Here is an 8860-nt window from a genome sequence, read left to right as displayed (position 1 = left end):
TAAAGCAGAAACTAACACACTATTGTAAAGCAATTATACTCCAATAAAGATGTTAAGAAAATAAAAAAGGAACTGCATTTCGGAGCAGCTCAGAACATAGGGTGTAGCAGTCTGGAGCTATCCCACATTTCCTGTGTCTTATTAAATATTGTGTATATATGCTATGTATTTATATCTCCATCTAAATATACATCTATATCTCCTAAAATACTGTCTCACATATAATGAAGGCACAGTTTCCAGATAGTTGTTCTGGTAGTCATTAGACAAAATATAGTCTCATTTATTTAAAAAATGTGAAATGAGAGAAATGTACGAAAAACTTGATCCATCTTCTGACTGAATTTGTAGTATTAGTACCTTCAGAAGAGGAAATAATTAATTTATTGTAAATTATTTTATTCCTCATTTATTAGAGAGGAAATTTATAAACTGAATCTGTTAGGGCTTAAAGGGTTTTTTTCCAGAAGATAATATCTGTGGTTCTCACCTTACACTGAGCAGTATATCACTAGTGAACAATCTGACAAATATGTACATTATTAAGTTATTTTATTTTAACCTGGCTTTTTAATACTATCATCTGATATACATCATATTAATTGACACTGCAATTTCTTCCTTGATTTGTGTATTTTTTTCTACAAACACTTTGCATTCCATCTTCCACGTATCTGATTTACTCATCCATGTGATGGTCTTCATCTTCAGACATCTTGCTGTCTGAGCTGTTCAACCCTGTGACAGTAAAAGCACACTCACTAGGGACTAGGAGTTTGAGAAGGACTTAGAAAATTGTTTGACACCTGAAAAAAATGGCTCCAGGGTATGAAAAAAAAATCTGCAAAATTGAGATCAAAACTTGTGTAATTAATTTTTTCAACTAATATTACTACAACAGCAATGTTACTCAGCTTTCATATAGTTATCTATAAATTATATTGGATATGTGACTTGGGCACATATTAATGCATTTGATAACATTTAGGGTAAAGCTTCTAAAAGGGCAATTGCCTAGGACTGAGGAAGGTTTAAAAATGGCCCTGCACAGAATGAACTAGAAGTGACTTGAATGGGAGGCTGAGGCAGAGATGCTGGACCCAGAGAGTTACAGAGCAGGCGTACATTGGAGAGAGCTTTCCTATATAGGAGAGCCAAGAATTTGTTACTTATTGAGCGGGGAGCATGAAGGTAGGGGACCCTATAATGAGAATCCTAGGATTGCTTCTAGATTTCTAACTTGGATAAGTGACAGGACGGTACTCTTTGGTGAATACTAAAGGAACAGCAACAGCAGCAAAAGTCTAAGAATGGAACTTTAACATATCACAATGCCACCTTTAAAGTAAATTTGGCATTCTTCTCCTTTTTGAATGAATGAAAATGCATTAATTAAAGACATACACGTTCACACACCTGCTAATATCTGCTCTTCTGCAATCATGTGTTTTCTGTATAGTGTCTAAATATCTATTCCAGTTAAAGTAGTGCTTAAACACTGCAATATGCCTCTTTTCAGCCAAAAAGAAAAACTGTCTATGACTGTTTCAACATATTTTAAATATATGTATAATCATTGCCAACTTATCTGCTTTGCAGATACTAGTTTCCTATACAATATTTAATATCTCCCTTTATTGAAAATGTCATTGCTCAGTATTATGATTGTTTTTCATTTTTATTATATGTCTGACTGTTAGAATTATTGATTAATCTCTTTATTAATGGAATGATCTCAACACAATGTTAAATACTCTTCTTCTCTACCATTATTGTATGTTATTTTAAAGATTTTCCATACAGTTACTTTAAATGGGATTTTCAGATTTTTCAGGCTTTTTGAAGTCAGTAGGATAGGCTCCAGTGAGTAAAAGAAATGCTGAAGAACAACAATATGAATTAAACAAATTTAAGTAGTTAAGAAAGCACTAATCTAGTCATTGAGAAATATATACTAATATTTACATAGTATGTATATATAAATCAATAGTTTCAAAATGAGATAATTTACTGAACAAAATATCTTAAAATGTGAATGAAAAGATGTTGTCAAATCGCTATATGATTAAAGTACAAAAATTTGTATAAGCTTGGAATATAAATAATAAGTACATTTTTGTCTGGGAGACAAGTTGTTATCTGGGAAACCTCAAGACATTTTGTAGATTATCGAAATCACTTTACTATCAATCTTGAGCATTTCTCCTATCAACTCTATAATTAGTATTGGAAATTAGCATGCTGACTCTATTTCACTATCAGGAACATTGAAGAAACTATTTCAAGTGCTAAACATTGGTTTTAACAAATAAAAAACAATTCATCTGAAGAAAATGTTACAATGAGCTGAGGAATTAAAAGATCTCAAAGTAGAGAAATTTCACTGACTGCAGTATACACAACTTGAAGGTAGAGTTTCTGTTTTTCCTGTTTGCCCTCCAAATTTTGGAACAGTGTTATATGCACAGTGCAGGGTAATAAGCAAATATTTAACAAATGAAAAGTACTGAATTCATTACCTTGTGGTACAAATTAGGATTTCTTTTGTACTGTAACTAGAAGATTTTAATTTCAGCATTATGAATTATTAATGTCTTTATCTGATTCCCAGTTCTGTGTCAACCAAACTTATTTGAGTGATAATTAGAGGACTTCATGTTTATCCTATCTTCTAGGATTTCACTTTTGCATATCTGTTAATTCATAATTTTGACATTTTTATAGCACAACCAAAGACTATAAAAACACATGGAGCAAGCACTTGCCGAATAACTAAATAAAACAGGTTTCAGATATGAAACTAGAGCCATGCTTGGTTATACTTCTAAATGCTTCATCTAAAGAGAGACCTGCAACACTGCTGCACGAATTAATCACCTAGGGTGACTTTTAAACCTACCAACAGCTGGCCCCTCTATCATATCTGATTTTATTCAATAGTCTAAATGATAATAATTTTTTGATCAAGAACTTTATTTTACTGGTTGTAAAGGTGTGCGCATGAACGCGCACACAATCCCCAGGGCTTTTAAAAATGGTGGGACAGAATTAATCATAACTATTGAGTTTAAATGTCATTTATCAACTTACTAAAGTGCAAGCATGCAGGGAAAATAAGCTAAAGACAAGACTTTTGTTTTTCAATTTATTTTTAAAAAGTCTTGTAGAAATCTTTATGAAATTAACACAAAACGGTAGTACCAAAAATCTTTTTGCTTTGTTTATCCCCTAGTCTGTGGCAATGTAAACAGTGGAAGTTAACCCGGAATTTAAGTTAAGGAAAGCTATATTGTATTAAGTTTAGCCAAACATTGTCTAACTTGCCATCATATTTTTTCAAATCAATAAAATTTCTATTCTCTTCCCTCTCTCCTCATCTCCCTTAAGGTATGTCAACTCTAACCCCGCCCCCCCATACACACACCTTGTTGCCTCTGACATTATCTCCTCTACTAGAGGTGCTTTTGTACTTATTGCTACATAACAGTTCAACAATAAAATGTGATAAATGCAGGCAAAGTTGTTTCAAGAAGGAAGGTAAATGTCCTTACACATTTTCAACATAGAAACAGAATTTTTCAAAAGTGAGTTACAAAACAGCAAAATTAAAAAAAAATAGTTATAAAGTTTGCAGATAATGTTGTCATCCCTCTTAAAAGAAGAGGGATAAGGCACAGAAGAAATGTAGTGTTGAGGACAATGAAAATCAGCAGTTATTGCAATCTATTTATGCTGCATTCAATGGATTTAGAAGACAGAGGCTTGAGTGCTGTCGTTATTACTTGTTTGCCATTTGATGGTGGGCAAAATATTTAATTTCATTGCGTTTCTGTTTCTATGCCTCTAAAATTTGGATTCCCAGGCTAAGAAAATATTTCAAATCTTTTCTAGGTCTAAAAGTCACACACCTTAGTGTACCCTTTATAAAGGCCACATTTTCACAAAAGATAGCATTCTTGTAAAACACCTTTATAGAAAGAAAAAGCTATATTTAGAAGGTCCACTCAGTGTCCAGGGTTTTCTGAAGTCGTACTGCTGTTTATAACCAGGTGTAGGCCAGTAGGACAACACATTTGCTTTAATAACTGTCCAGATTTCTTGGAGTTAAAGATAAGTTTTCCATTATTCTAAGTGTTGACCTAAGAAATTATTGAAAGAATTGTTCTAATTTACTTATTGAATTGCCCAGTTCTTACATGGCCTGACATGAAAGGTGATTTAAAAGATTGCATTTAAGTTTGGACATATAGCCTTCACCCTGCTGTTTCATCACAGATCTCTTACAGGATAAACACGTGCAACCATTTTGAGTTTCTGAATGGGAGTGCTCCTTATAGTATTTTCCCCTTATAAATTTCTTGCCAACTTACTCCAATTTGAATGCAGGTAGAAATTTATAAATTTCTCCAAGAACTTATTTTTATTTTTATGAATCTCACTGATTTTGTTTTAATACCGAGGACTTTATCAAGTTCATAGACATTTGATAGAATAAAAAGCAAAAGCATAATTAGGAAAAATCCAAAAACCTCAAATAGAAAATAAGATGCTAGGTTGTTAGTAACAGAAATTAGCACAAATAGACTGAAAAACTGACCACCGTTGTAAACTGAGCTTTTAACTATGGGAGTCGCCAGGAAAAGGAGGGTTACCTGACTCAGGGCTCTTCTCCTCTTTCTTTGCCTTCTTTTAACAATCTCGAAAATTAAAGAAAGATTGAAATGACAATAAAAATAATTTATTTCCCAAACCATTTGAGAGTAGTTGCCAACACAATGCAATGTCTCCCCCAAATCCTCTAGTATTTCCTACAAACATATATCCAAATATAATCATGAAAATCAGGAAATTAACACTGACACATGACCACAGAGCTACTAATCCTCAGACCCCTTTCAAGTTTTGTCAATTATCCCCATCATGTCCTTCATAATAAAAGGATCAGCCCAGTGTCACATGTTGCATTTAGCTGTCCTGTCTCTTTAGTTTTTTAATCTGGAAAATTTTCTCAGGCTTCCCTTGAATTTCATGAACTAGAAAATTTTAAAGAATATGGATCAGTTATTTTGTAGGATTTAGCTGTTTGTATTTGTCTCATGATTATTCAGGATATGTGTCGTTGGCAGGAATAACACAGTGGTGAAGCTCTGTTCTTCTCACTGCTTCCTATCAAACAATTTCGGCAAACTTTTAACTTGTAACCTTACTGGAATATTATTTTACTCATTTGATTAAGGTGTATCACCCAGTCTTCTCCATTGTAAAGTTATTTTTTTTCTCCTTCATTATTAATAATTTTTGTGGTAAGGCACTTTGTAATTATGTAAATATCCTGTTCCTCATCAAACATAATTTATTCAATTTAATTATTTAAATCAGTATGAACTCATAGACTCCTATTTTATTCAATTGACTATAATATGTTTCTACCATTATTAGTTTTGAGGCTTAGATTGTTCAAGATTTGTCCAGTGGAAACCCCTTCAGTTTGGCTTCTATATCCTTTGATGTTTCCCAATTATTCTGTGATATCTCCCTTCTTTTTTTTTTAAACATCTTTATTGGAGTATAATTGCTTTACAATGGGGTGTTAGTTTCTGCTTTATAACAAAGTGAATCAGCTATACATATACATACATCCTCATATCTCTTCCCTCTTGCATCTCCTTCCCTCCCACCCTCCTTACCCCACCCCTCTAGGTGGTCACAAAGCACCAAGCTGATCTCCCTGTGCTATGCAGCTGCTTCCCACTAGCTATCTATTTTACGTTTGGTAGGGTATATAGGTCCATGCCTCTCTCTCGCTTTGTCACAGCTTACCCTTCCCCCTCCCCATATCCTCAAGGCCATTCTCTAGTAGGTCTGTGTCTTTATTCCTGTTTTACCCCTCGGTTCTTCATGACATTTTTTTTTTTTTAGATTCCATATATATGTGTTAGCATACGCTATTTGTCTTTCTCTTTCTGATGTCACTCTGTATGACAGACTCTAGGTCCATCCACCTCACTACAAATAACTCAATTTCATTTCTTTTTATGGCTGATCCCTTACTTCTTGAAACAATAATATGTTCTAGAGTCATCTTCTATTTTCCCTATAGTGGTTCTAGAATCAGCCATTTCTCCAAAGAGCTTTAATTCCTTCAGTTGGAGAGCTGTATTTAGAAACCAAGATCTGGACACTAGGTGTATTCATTGCTCTTGGGAAGTAGTGGTCCCAGGTATTCTCAATAGGCAGGGCTAGGGGATTTATGTACATATATACATACACACATATGAAAACATATATTCATAACTATTTACATATATTCACAAACACATTCATAAACATATGCATACATATTGTCTATGTTTATTCTTATAATGTCTCTATATTGAAAATACATCCTCCATTCCCTTTCAACACCCTTTCATTCTAGTTTTTGCCCTTTTCATATTTTAACTCCCTCCACAGATATTAAAATAACACTGATTACCATATTGTTAATATCCTTACTTATTTGATCAATCTTCCTGTATTTAAGTAAATTCTTGTAGCTGCCACTTTCCCATCCACACATTTTCTCCACCTGGCACGGGTTATGACTATCTGTACAGAGTGGTTGCCAAGGCCACTTCCTCATGTGGATGCCCTTTCACACGAATCAGACTTCAGCAGTCAACTCCAGGCTCCCTTATGCAGACATCCTCTCCCCTTTCTCAGACTCTGAGACCCAATGCCAAGTCATGTGGCTCCTTGAATGCCCACCTCCCCCATGCTGACAAAGGGTTATTTTACCTCACTTAATGGACTAATTTGTTCAAGAAGGGAAGGGATCACAACACTAAAAAGCAGTTATACTCCAATAAAGATATAAAAAAAAGGAGGGAAGGGACAAGGAAGGGGATGAAGGGAGGTGGACAGGGATGAACAGGTATCTTTTTTTTCTAAACAATATTTGAAGAGGTCCTTCATTTAGAAGTTACAAAGACATTATGAAGTATCAGCTGAAGAACTGAAACAACGACATATATTTACACATCTATATCCCTACATCTGACACACAATGTACACCTAATTTTATAGCAACCAAAATATAATTTAACAAAACTTATGATGCTTAGCCATACACTTTAATACTCAGCAACTTAAAAAAATATGCAGTGCCATTTGGCTGTTAACTATCAGTCCATTCATATGAATGGATTTGTAAAACTTCTAGCCAAGAGTGTTTGGGATAGCGTCTCTACTGGTCCTACTGGATCCTCTTCTTCTTTTGTCACTCTTTTCAGTCATTTGTTGATTCTCCATTGTATCTCATTGGTGACTTGCATGACCTTTGCTAATCATATCTGGGCAAATACCCCAGCTTGGTGTCTCTCAAAGGGCTGACTGAAAACCATCTGCAACAGAATCAACTGTGGTACTAGATAAAATTCAGGTCCACAGGCCCTGTTCTGATTTCCTGCTCAGAAGCTCTTTAGAGAGTAATGAGTATTTGGAAAATACCTTAGCTAATTCTCACACATTAACACTGAAACCATGGTGTAGTTTGCATGTCTACAATTCCTCAAAGTTCACGGTTTAAAACACATAGGTCTCACCAACTACAGTTCTTTTATCTTAGCTTCATCAATTCACATTTGTTATTTAACCAACTTGGAAATTGCCAGATGTGTGAATAGCCGCCAAAGTAAAATGTATCTGTCTTCTGCAAAAATGTCTTCTACCAAATGTCTCTACAAAATGAAATGTAAATACCTTCTAAGATCTTGCTTGGAGGAATCTTACAGATTTTTAAAATCTTCCAGGTTTTAGGGAATACCAAGTGCAAAGGCCCTGATGTTGGGAAAGCCACTGCAGAAAGAAAATCTGGATGTGTGTGTGAGAGAATAGTAGTAGTAAACGAGCTTGGAGAGTAGGGCAGAAGAAATACTGAATAAAGCATGTAGGACAGGTAAAAAGTTTAATTTTTATTCTAAAGTTATGGGAACAGGTTTTGGGAAATAATGTGATATGATTCATGTTTTTTTGTGATTATTCTGGCTATTGTATTGGTTATAGACTATAAGGATTGGGGCAAGAGGGGAAGAAGCAAGGAGGTTGTGGAAGAGGCTGCCTATTGCATTAGATGAGGCAAGCAATGATGGCTTGGAGTAAGTAAAGATGGCAAGAGTAAGGTGAGAGGTAGGTGGATTCAGGATGTATTTTCAAGTTAGACTGGCAAGAATTTCTGATGGACTGGACATAGGAATTGTGGGAAAGTGAGAGTTTAAGGATGAATCTAACATTTTTGGCCTGAGCAACTGGATGAGTTATGGAGCCAGGAAAAACTGGAGTGCGATGGATGGATCAAAGCAAAATATTTAGTTTTATTTGCTAAGTTTGAAATGTCTATTATGCATAGATTGGAGATATTTAGTGGGAAATTGGAATTAGGAGTCTGGAGGTTAGGTGAGTGGTTAGGGCTAGAAGTATGAATTGGGGAGTCATAAGTTATCTTCCCATTAAAGTAATGGGACTAGATTAAAACTCATGAGTAGTTAAGGTAGATGGAGAGTGAAGGGGGCCAGGAATGAGCCTTAGGGCATTCTAACAGACTTTGAGGGATGGGAGGCATCACCAAGGGAGACTTCCAAGGAATGCTGAGTGAGGAGGGGAGAAATCTAGGAGAGGATGGTGTCCTGGTAGCCAGTGAAACAAAATATTCATTCTGGAAATTATGAAGTTCATTTTCCAAAGTTTCTTGAATTGATGATCATTTGAAACTTGGTATTTTAAAAAGAGCTTTAGCAAACAGAAAAGAGAATAATTTTCTATCATGAGTGATTGATTGCAGTAGCATGGGGAATGGAAAAGTTGTGAAAAGGGAATCAAGAAT

The 8860-nt window shown here is 34.9% G+C and overlaps 1 long non-coding RNA gene across 5 annotated transcripts in view; it reads right to left on the bottom strand.

Moving 5' to 3' along the window:
* Positions 1–652: 652 nt before the first annotated feature.
* The window catches only part of LOC309797865, a 43382-nt gene continuing 35174 nt past the window's right edge, over positions 653–8860 (bottom strand). For all 5 annotated transcript variants that reach the window (XR_014292832.1, XR_014292833.1, XR_014292834.1 and 2 more), the window contains one exon: positions 653–738. This is a non-coding gene — a long non-coding RNA (uncharacterized lncRNA). The remainder of the gene's footprint in view (positions 739–8860) is intronic.

This window comes from Mesoplodon mirus, assembly GCF_964341445.2.
Source record: "Mesoplodon mirus genome assembly, contig: HAP1_SCAFFOLD_1140, whole genome shotgun sequence".
In the NCBI taxonomy this organism is placed as follows: Eukaryota; Metazoa; Chordata; class Mammalia; order Artiodactyla; family Ziphiidae; genus Mesoplodon; species Mesoplodon mirus.
Note: the sequence above shows the minus strand (reverse complement) of the source record. Positions and strands in the feature narration are given on the sequence as shown.